Source organism: Oreochromis aureus, linkage group 3 (assembly GCF_013358895.1).
Source record: "Oreochromis aureus strain Israel breed Guangdong linkage group 3, ZZ_aureus, whole genome shotgun sequence".
In the NCBI taxonomy this organism is placed as follows: domain Eukaryota; kingdom Metazoa; phylum Chordata; class Actinopteri; order Cichliformes; family Cichlidae; genus Oreochromis; species Oreochromis aureus.
In genome coordinates this window covers 104,200,618-104,212,454 of record NC_052944.1, presented here as the reverse complement: position 1 = coordinate 104,212,454, position 11,837 = coordinate 104,200,618, and the positions used below count along the sequence as shown (strand labels likewise).

The window sequence follows — 11,837 nt, the reverse complement described above, 5'->3', positions numbered from 1 at the left end:
GAAAGAGGAAACCAGCGGATAAACAACAGCAGCACATTTAAGCTTGATAAGCTGTTGTTAGAATTTATTTAATATTAATTTCTAGTATCAGCTGATGTTTGTTGGAGCCACAGCCATAAAAGCTTCTGGTAATGATATCGGTTTGGATATGTGGTGAGAGGGAAACATGAAGATGAAACCAGGAGATGTCCTTACTGAACTATCAGAGCTGAACAGGTGATGGAGAATTTTCCTTTTCTGTGTAGCTGACAGCTGGTAACTATGCAGGGGTGAGTCTAACAAAACTTTGCCAAGAGGCCAGGTAGGGCATTAACAGGTAAAGGGGGGCTCAAGGAAATACTTTCCCTTTTTATTCTCATTTAAACTTTCTACCTTTGATGAATAATTATCTGAATCTTACAATCCATGTTGTCATCTTGATTTGATTTTTGATATACCTTTATTAGTCCCACAAGGGGAAATTTCATAAGGCTGCCGACCTATTGCACGCAATGGCGGCGCCATCTTACCCTCCGACCATACATGGATCACATCACAAAAACATCACATGGGGAAGACAGGTCAGAGAGGTATAACAATGGAAAATGCACCACATGAGGAGCGATAAGGAGAAAAAAAATAACTCCGCCCAGACTGAGCTCCAACAGGGAGATCAGTTTGAGAACAGAAAAAAACACCTCTGCACATGAAAAACTCTTAATACACCAAAGAAACACATGACAAGCAACAGGGATGGTAAAGGGTGAGAGACAGCCGATGTAGACAGTACATCCAGGCCTGCAGTCAATACGCTGGTCTCCATGATCCACCGTCAGCATCGGAGGGGAATAAGCGTTGAAGGCGTTTGGAGGGGGGATGAGTGTATATCTGCATGTGTATATATGTCTGTGTGCGTGTGTGTACGTGTGTCCAGAGTTCAGCTGAGACAGTGTCCTTCGCCCTGCCAGGCTAAGTAAACAGTATTCCAGCCAACCCAGGTGGCCTTGCATAGAATGGGAAGAACAGTCTCAACACAGTCATTATCAGGGTGTTGTTGTTCAGCTCCAGCCTTGAGACCGCAGCTGGAGCCAAAGGGGCATCCGAAAGAAGTGATGATGGTTTTTACTTTATTGCGAACAACTCATATGAATTTCAAAGCTGTTCTAACAGTCCGACACTGATCTCTCAATCTCCTGTTGGAGAGCCGTGAGCTTCTCCATGATGTTATCAAACTTACGCTCCGTGATGTTTTCATTCTTGTGCTCAAAGAATAAATTCTGAGAACTCACGACCGCAGTGCGCTTCCCAAGATGTGATCCAGTTTGCACTCAGAGGTCTTGTTCTGAGTATTCACGGCAGCCGTGAGCTTCTCCAAGATCTTATCTGTGCTGCACTCAATGAGCCCATTTTGAGAACTCACGCCTCGTCCCATCGTTTCAGTCCCAGCGGGCAGCCTTGTGGGGGTTTGAACAGCCGGTTCTGCTTCCTTAATTCTTCGATAAGCCAGGGCCAAGCCAGCTCCGATCAGCAAGAACCCTGTTATCATGGTTCCGAATAGGTAGATATCTTCAGCAGTCAGGCTCACCCAAGCTGTTGAGAAAGGTGTCAATTGCATTCAGAGACCAGTTGATCAAATCCATAATTGTCTTTTAGGTTTTAGAGAACAGACTGTGAGAGAGTGATCCAGGGAAAAGTAATAACCCCCCCAAAAAAAAAAAAAAAACCATGAGACTAGACAAAGGACACAAGAGGCTAAGCAGGGAAGCTAAGGGAGAGGAGGAGGAGGAGAGGAGAAAAAGTGTGACCGCCTTCGTCAAGAGCAAGCTTTTATTTTATTTTTTAATTTTTGTAAACTGTATAGTAGTACATATTAAGTCTAGTAATATACCCTAGTAATAGTAGTACCTACAGTACTTTTTCTTTTGGGAAGGCATCATCTTTTCAGTCTGCAATTATGTTAAAGAAAGATGTTGGATCTATTTCATTATATACATAAATTACTTTACATAATGAGGCAGATTCCTAATACTGAATTTGTCCGATTTAAGCTGAACCTGATTTACCATCACAAATAACACATGAATTAAAGCCTCCTCAGGCTGACTGTGTTGAAAAAACAAAAATGTGAAAAAAAAAGGCGTGAAACAACACATTTTCAGTCGAATCAAAAGAAAGGAAGTGAACAAGGGGAAACCAGAATTACATTTTCCTTCTGAGAAATGAGAAGCCGAAGCTTCTGGAGTGATGTTCTCTCTCTCTCTTTCTCTCTCTCTCCCTCTCTCTCTGCTTGCTTGTGATAAAGCTTCCTCAGAGTTCAAGAAGAGTGACGTGTTTCAGGTCACTTTGCTTCAGATGAGAAGTCATGCTCAGTGGTGATATCAACGGCAATATCCTCATTCTGTCCAACCTGGTGAGTCATCTCCATGGAAACGACAAGTCTATTTCCTGTGAACAGAGTGAACACATCAGTGCCCTGTACTATGAAACACATCCAACATACCCAGACTGTCTTCAGGTTACCTGGGTTCACTTACACAGCAATGGTAATTAGCACTCACATAAAGATGGTTATTAATTTAGCTTGTTATCAATCAGGTATGGGTGTGAGGAAAGTGAGGAAAGTTTTACTTCCTTTGTCTCATTACACCTGATTGTCTTGTTGTTTCACGACAAGATAATCGGTGGGCCCAGATGCAGACACAGAAACTAAAACACAGCCTTTTAATGCCATAGTCCATAAAAAACTAACAAAATCCAAAACAGAAGCAAGACACACAAGTGATGAATAAACAGGAGAGTATCTAAACAGACACTAAAACAAAAGACAACTGAAAACTGGTGCTATACATCAAGGGCGTAGATTTGGCATGGACGGAAGGGACATGTCCCCACCAATATCCAGCGATTATTGAATTGTCCACACCAATAATCTGATCTCTGCGAGTAAAGAAAAAGAAACCCGATAGAAAGGAAAAAAAACAGATCTGTCAACGTCTCATTCACCCAGCGGTGCAGAAAGAGTTAAATTACGTTCTCTCCTACATCATGTGACAAATATGGTCAATGTGATTGGCTGTGCCTTTCAGGGAGAAGAAGAAGAAGCTGTCACGGTTCTGGGTCGGTGCGACCCAGTATTTTGAGTTCTAATGTTTTGGTTTATTCTTGTATGATCATTTTGTTACCTTTGTGATATGTTGGTTATTATTTGAAATCTATGTTTCTGTTTATTCATGTTTAAGGATTTGTTCTTGGTTATATCTCACGTTTAGTTTAGTTCAGGTTCCATGTGTCATTCTCTGTCTGTCTGTCTCTCAGTGTCAGGTCTGCGTCTTGGTGTAGTGTTCTCGTTTCCTGTTTTATTGTGAAGGTCTGCGTCTCATGTGGGTGTGTTCAGTTTTACCTCTGTCTCGTCTTGTTGATTACTCCCAGCTGTGTTCCCCACCTGTGTGTAATCTCCCTGTGTTTCTCTGTGTGTATTTAAGTCACGTCTTCTGTCTTTGTAGTTGCTGGTCCGTCTGTGTATCCACCCTGCTTCATCTGTGTGTTTTCCTGCTGTCTACCGTCATCTGTTTCCGCCTGCTCTCATTCATGTTCTGGTTCCTGCGCTGTAGTTTAGTTGTTTTCCAGTATAGTTTAGTTTGTCTTCGTTTGCCATTTTCCCTTTGTCATTTATTCAATAAACCACCTTCACACCTTTACAAGTGCCTGCAATTGGATCCTCCTTTTTCATCTCCACGCGGCTCATCTCACTCGCCGTGACAGAAGCTGTGTCCCAGAATTCATAGCCCGGCCCAGCGCAGTTGTCAACAATGGCTGCAGCTAGTTAGTTTTAAAATTACTCTTATTAATCTTTCTGGGTCACAAAATAAACGTTTAACATATTTTCAGGCGAGAATGTAGCTGTGTAAACCTCAAATATCTGCTGAGTTTATTAAGACACCACATATTTTCAAAAGTGCTCCGACATTTTCGGAGACGTCTGTTACCCACTAGCTCGATAGCTAGCCGGGGGCAAGGCTCACTAGAGCCGGTGAGAACACCGGACTCTGGCAAATCATTTTCAAACCCACCGCTGTCTTTTGCTACTCAGGTTAAACATATATAAGTCATTTAGATAACTTAAAAATGTTATTGTTTGTTTTTTTTAGTATTTTATTTGTTCCTGAGTAAATCGGTTTGGCTGAGATGATAGTTTTTACACAGCTGAATAAACGTCAAGCAGACAACTGGTTATCAGATGTGTGAGATACTCGAGAATATACTCAGGTGTCACGTCATATTTTAGTTAGCAAGGAGCAGACGGCTGAGTTTATTAAACTCCACTGAAACAATCTGCAAATGTCATTAAAATTTAATAGTCTATCAGTCTATCTAGTCAATAAACTATCATGTTTTCTTTATTTTTAGTTAGCACGTACCTTAGACACTTAAAGCTGTAAGTTAATCATAGTTATATAAGAGCAGATGCACGCTGGTGCAATAAGCTGCACGTTTTATGTCCAACGGATGCATGATCTGATTAGTCGACTAATCGCAAAAATAATCAGTGACTAGTCGACTATCAAAATAATCGTTTGTGGCAGCCCTAAATATATCATGAGGTAGTCATGATTTTGCAAATATTCCACCTTGTAGTGCAGTTTGCACAAATTGTTTTAAAAATGCACTCACCCTACAAACATTACTGATGAGTCAAGATCTGCACAAAGTGACAGAAACACTGAAGCAGCTCCACATTTTATTCTTATTGTCATGTATGTCCTATTTGTCAGGTGACAGAAGAACCAACACAAAGCTCAGAGAGTAATGGTGATACAAGATCACAGGTGAAATTGGATGATGACTTGTTGGTTCGTTACTGTATTTGAAGCACATGTGTGACTGCATGTATTTGGAATGTCTCACTGTTATTTATCAGGTGACAGAGGCAGGTCTGCCATGTTGTAGCTCGGACAGAGGTGAAGAGGCGAGGTCACAGGTGACTGACTGATGATTTGGTGCTATAGATTAACTAGTATTTATTATCATGACAGTTGTTAGGCTGCTGATGTAAATTGATTCTTTAGTGCACACTTGACAAAGAATGTGAATTGAAGTGTCTCACTTTTTATATGGCACGAATCAATGTGTTATTTTATCAGGTGGCAGTATGTCCTAGTGCAGTCAGAGGGGAAGAGCCAGGGCCAAACATGAGGCACATCAAGCACAGAATAAATATTTTAATCTGAGAATTAAACGCATGTACTGAGGCTGAAAGAAGCTTCAGTGCTCTCAGAAGACTAAAAAGATAGCTAAGGTCAACAATGACTCAAATGAGATTAAACAATGCTGCTGTATGTCATGTCCACCAGGACAGACTGGACAGTATAGATGGAAAACCAATATGCCAGCAATTTATCTAAGTTAACGAGAGGAGAAGGCATGTGTTTGGCTGCTTCACATAGTGGACATTGAGTTGTTGTGTGGGGCACCAGTAGTCCATGTCTGTTGCTGTAACAGTAGTTCATGTTTAGAATAAAAATCCCAGCTCACTGAGTTGATCAGGGCAACAGTGCCTAAAATGTTGCATAATTTTGCTAAGAGATCTTTTACTTTGCGGTAATCTTAGATGAGTAGTTCTATGGACAAAAACCACCAGGTCATTCAGTGTCCTCTTAGTGCTAATGTATCAGAGATGTTGGTGTACTATAACTGAAGTAATGTTGTTAAGTCCTTAAAGTCATATTCTGTTATTGTCATGATACCTGATTTATATGGAATATGGCTGAAGTAAAGTAAAGCCTAAAATACTTAGTCAGTCATTTGTTTAATAGTAATTTAACATTATATAATTCATATATAAAACTATGAATTGTAATTTTAAATGGTTTAAAGGCACATAGAATAAGATGTAGGCAAGTATATTTCTCCTTTTTTTTTTATCAAGAAGCAAAGACAAAAACGGGGGGGGGGGGGGGGCCAGGGCAGGGTTTGGCGGTTGAATCATCCATCCCCACCAATGCAAAACCAAATCTACACCCTTGCTATACATACACACAGACAAGATGAAGACTAATCAGGGAAACACCTGGAAAACAAGAACAGCTGAAACTAATCAGGGACACTGAGACAAGCAGTGTTTTCAAGTTACTTGAAAAATGTAACAGGATTACTGTAACCCGTTACTGCCCATCCCTAGAGATAAGGCAAGCAAAAGCAAATCAAGGACAGAAAAGACAAATAAAAAAACAACAACAAAAGTACAGTGGCATAGAGACACCAAACACAAAGACAAATGCAAATATTCAAAAAGATACAAGACAATAAGAGGATAAAAGTAAAAGCTGAAATACAAGAAACTAAAACTGAACTACAACTCTAACTACGATAGTTTTACCTTCAAAAGGTTCAAAACGTAAGAAACATAATAACTAAACTGAGAAAACAATCCAGGAAAACCAAGAAATATCTACTATTATAACTATAATAATAATTATAATAATGTAAACTTGAAACACCATGAACACAGGTATCTAAAGACAAGAAAGCAAAACTAAGGACAATGAAACATATCACCTAACTCAGGACGTAAGTAGTGCTGCACCTGTGTGCAGGTATCTACCTGAGCGTGTGGTGTAGATCTGATCCAAGCAGATGGACAGCAGCAGACCCGTGATGATGAAGTATGGACAGAAGACCAGCAGGTGTAAGAGAAGTCGGAACACAGACAGAGAGGAAGGAGGAGGTTGAAGAGAAGGAGGAGGAGGTGAGGAAGAGCTAGTTGGATGAGAAAAAGAGGGAAGAGAGGAGCTGGAGGGCATGGTTTCAAGATGAGGAGAAGCCACAGAAGATCTGAAAGCAGTTGTAGGTGAATCTGTAGGAAGAGCGATTTCAGTTTATTAAATCAGTATGTCAATCTGAAGGTTTAATCTGAGTAAATTGACTTGATCAAAACTTGTCACTGCACCCTCAGAAACACTGCTCGTGTTTTGAAACCGATGGTTGTGAAAACCTCCTAGGACCTGGCATCATATTTTGGGTTGTCTAGACCGCAATACTAAATTTTGCTATACAAGGGCCTGAAACACTCTTCTCGGAAACTACATGAGGTAAAAAGATAATTCTGTTTTTACATTCATCAGGTCACAATCAGCCCAAATAGCAAAGAGAAATAAAAATACATACCATGAAAGAGTTCGGGTCTGAGGAGGTTATATACGATTACAAGAAATTGTCCTAAATATGATTCAACTGTTCTGCAGTTTTTCATGATAACACCTTTCCTCCACCTCATGATGCTTTCCATCGAGGTCAGTGAAAATATTTAGGAAAATGTAAAACAGATAACTTTTTTACTATATAACCACAATGATAGGAAATGATATCAGTCTACCAACCTGTGATCTTTAGGAAGCTTTGAGGAGATGGTCCAGCTAGATCAGTAGCACACCAGTACACCCCCTTATTAGACTGCTGCACGTTGGAGATGGTGTGCTCTTTATATCCAGATCCAAGAAGACGTCCACTGAAGAAGAAGTAAGCTGCCACCAAGTCACCATTGATCTGTCTGCAACGCAGAGTAACATCACTTCCTGTTGTCACAGGAAGTGCAGGGATCTCCAGGATCACACCTTTTTCTGCATAAGAGACAAAAAGATTCATAAATAGAGACAGAGTTTCACCAACAGAACAGTCAGAAGCTAAGGCTTCAGCAGGGGTCATCAGTCTCTTGTGACATCAATCATACAGTAAAGTGAATTTGGAGCCTTGTTCCAGGAACATCCAAACAGTTGAGAGAGTGAGGCTACGTCCACACGTACCCGGGTATTTTTGAAAACGCAGATTTTTCTATGCGTTTGCACCTTTCGTCCACACGTAAACGGCGTTTTCGGTCACTGAAAACGGAGATTTCTAAAAACGCCTGCCAGGGTGGATATTTTCGAAAACTCCGTTTTTGCATTTACGTGTGGACGAGGAAAACGGAGAAAACGCAGCGTCATAGGTGTGCGCCTTTTTTGACGTCACACTGTGCGCCACGTTATTGTTTCGGTGAAATTAATTTCTACAATACTGTTACCGTTAATTGTACTCTCTGCGGTGTTTAAATGCTTACATATACACACACAGTTACTGTCCCTCCACACATACGACTCGGTTCTGCTTCTATGCCCCATCTTTATTTACTATTTCCCACCGAGGCTCCTAGACTTCTGATTGGCCAACATTTCTACACGGTTAGGAATATATCGCCACCTGCTGCTTTGGCATGTTCCTAGCAGCGTTTTCCTTCATTTCTGCGTTTACGTGTGGACGGGATTATTTTTAAAAACGAAAACGGAAAATCTCCGTTTTCAAAAATACCCGTGTACGTGTGGACGTAGCCTGAGACTGAGGAAAAACTGGATATACTTTTTGCGGGTTTTTGCCTTTCTTGTCCAGCACTGTAACAACTTTGAATTATTGTCTGAAGGCCAAACAAAATCCCCAACAGATTTACTTACCCAAGTGTACTTTTTCCTATACTGGTCCACTTGTATCCTATAGTTTATTAGATTTTTATTAGCATTTATTATTATTATTATTATTATAATTTAGGAGAAGAGGGATAGGGATCCTGTTTGGGATCTTGTGCCAGCCTAGACCCCGACCAAATGGCTGGGTCTTCTGGGGCCCCCTGCCCCAGTTGGTGAACAGAGAAAATGGGCTGTGTGATGACCCCATACTTCACTCTGCCCGCTTGTATGTGGTGTTGATACGTGCTGTTGCAAAGTGTTGTTTTGGTTTTTAGCAAGGCAGAGCCATTGGGTATCCCTAACAATAGAGGATGATACTTGTTTTTGTACCCTTAAAAATATTGGTGCACCACATTCAAGATAGAACCTCTAGCTGTGTCTGAAGTCAGGGGAAGTATCCTTAAAATGCCATATTTGGATGCAATGATGTCACAGCAACACGAAGAAGGCTGCCCGAATTCAAAGAGCACTCAAAATGTGGTGACAAATACGTCCTACTTTGCCCCGAATTTTAAGGATGTATCCTTCGTGTCCTAATATATCCCAGGATTCATTGCGGGTCATAGAGGAGATTTATTTCTGATAACGATGATGGTCGAAGCAGATGAGGAAAACACTTTCAAATGTAAGTATATGAAAATCTGGTTGTACAAAAGTTAAATTGTTATAGCGGTGGTTTTGTTAAGCTTTGGGCATCTGCATAGACATTTTTTTTTAAATTTAAATAACCGTAAACCAGCTTGTATGGTGGGTCCTGTGGTTTTTCATGTATTGCCACTGACATACAGCTAATTTAGATTTGTTTCATATTGGTGATATGTTGTGGGAAACAAAGACCAAACGGATAAATTTATTAAAATGAGGGGAAAACGATCACCTCTTCACTGGGGTGAAGAATTGGGGCGCTATTGCGTGGAGGTACAATAATAAATCAATTTACACCTCATAGTCATATGAGTACGGTTCTATTAACCCTCATGCTGTACAACAGCGGTCCCCAACCCACAAACCGTTTCATGTCAGACACAGAGCAGCCTTTAAGGTGTCGCGGATAAAAACAACCACATAAAATGATCCGACCAAGACAAAAACTGTGGTATTTTGAAAATATAATAATAAACGTGAATGTACTGTGTAATTGTGTAACTTTATTAGCAGCATTCTCCTAAAAATTTGCCAACAACATTGAAAGTAACATCCTCCTCTCTGCTGCTTAATGCTCTCTGGTCGCTATGGTATCGTGTAAATATTTCTTTTAAAAGAAGACACACGACTACAACAAGGGAAAAGGCCCAGGGAAACCAAGTTAATGAGAAAACCCTGAAAACCATAAATTTCACACCGGAGCCTCAACTCTCATCCATGAGGGCAAACCAGGGCCAAGTAGCAGCAGTGGGTGACCAAACCGACAGCATTGACGAAGCTCAGCCACCTACGACAGGGAGAAAGAGGAAAAGAGACAGGGATGATGAGCTGCCAGACCTCATCAGAGAGGACATGAGGCAGCAAAGAGATGCTGAGGAGAGGAGAGCAGGGAGAGGATGGAAAGACTGTTTTCACATCTAGAAAGATTAGTTCCAAAACGAGTTATGTATTGAGAAATGGTAAATCGTAAATGGCCTGTATTTATATAGCGCTTTTCTAGTCCCTAAGGACCCCAAAGCGCTTTACACAACCAGTCATTCACCCATTCAGACACACATTCACACACTGGTGATTGCAAGCTACATTGTCGCCACAGCCACCCTGGGGCGCACTGACAGAGGCGAGGCTGCCGGACACTGGTGCCACCGGGCCCTCTGACCACCACCAGTAGGCAACGGGTGAAGTGTCTTGCCCAAGGACACAACGACCAAGACTGTCCAAGCCAGGGCTCGAACCGGCAACCTTCCGATTACAAGGGGAACTCCCAACTCTTGAGCCACGATCGCCCCATATGTATTTATATATTTATACATTTGTTACATTGTTATATGTGTTGCATTAGTTTAAAGGTTTTATGTCATTAATAAATTAATTAAAACAAACAGTAATTGTCACTGAACTCAATTGAATTTACAGGTATTTGTAACATGTATGAACATAACGCTAACTTTGAATAATATTACTTGGATATTTATTTGATAGCAATAAAGTAAATAACAATAACAATTAAACAAGAATATTTCAAATACACAGTATGTAAAGATGGAAAAACAATATTTACAGTTGTTCACACAGGACTAACCTGAGTGACCTGTTCCTGGACCGTTTCTTTAACAACTGTAATAGATTACAGGAAGTCTCTAGCAGTGTGACTGAATCTGCCCGAGGAAGATCAGACATGGATGGGGTGCTGCAACTGAGACCTGCGGTTTGTCTTTTCTGGTCGGCGAGTGGAGAATCACACAGGGTGGTCTGCAAAGAGCTTTAGGATGCTTCCTCCCACTGTCCACTGCATCATCCATCCACAGGGTTTGCAGGGCTGGCTCACTCATGGCTGCCACACCACTAATAACTTTTCAGAAATATGCAAGCAGGAGATGGTGGATGCTATATTATTAGTATAATACATGTAACTCTGTAGCAAACAACAGTTTGATAGGGTGCAATGTAAAAAAAAATAACAAACAAACAAAAGATTAGATTCTATACGTTTCAAAAATATTTAGTTCATATATTTTAATGACCGATGTTGTGCCAAAAAATGATTGTCTGCCAAAAACTGAGTTCCGGTTTTTGCCCTAAACTGATTGCTCGTATTTGACCTGCTATAAATAACTTGTTGGTCTATAATATGTGGAATGTCAAATGTAATCTCATTAATGATATCAAGTTACTTTGAGCCACCAGCCACCAGTAGAAGCTGCAATCAGTTTTTGGCAGTGAGTTTTATATATCCTTTATTTATCCAGTTCAAAAACAATCTTGTTGACATTAGAAATTTATTTTATAAGAGTAATCTGGCCAAGAGGACAGCAGACAGCTGTAACAGTTGCTGTTGTAATGCAGTGTATCACCACATGGCGGCGCCTTCTGTGTCATGACTGGTGTGTCACCCCTTTTTTTGTTCTTCTTCGCACTCTCCCTGTAACGGATGCTCCCGTGTGTACGCGGACTAGTGTGCTCTTTAGTAATGTGTGGTAGAGGTGGCACTTTTATTTTTGATATTGTAAATAAATAAGTACTTTTGGAAAGTCAGAAGCTGTTGCTCATTCGCTATCCACCTGCACACCTCCGCGGCTGGCTTCATCTCCACCGCACGTTACACAGCGCAACAAATATATCAATTGTACCTACATTATAACCAGAGTTATAAAGATACTTGAACAACAGGTAATTATTGTATATATAAAACCCCTTAGTAAACCATGTTCACCGAAGTCT

General features: G+C 40.7%; 1 long non-coding RNA gene across 1 annotated transcript; it reads right to left on the bottom strand.

Moving 5' to 3' along the window:
• Positions 1 to 1,802: 1,802 nt before the first annotated feature.
• LOC120438690 lies at positions 1,803 to 8,123 on the bottom strand. Its single transcript, XR_005612047.1, has 4 exons — positions 8,072 to 8,123; positions 7,356 to 7,595; positions 6,581 to 6,832; positions 1,803 to 2,424 (listed from the first exon to the last, which is right to left on the bottom strand). It is a non-coding gene; the product is annotated as an uncharacterized LOC120438690 (long non-coding RNA).
• Positions 8,124 to 11,837: the final 3,714 nt, after the last annotated feature.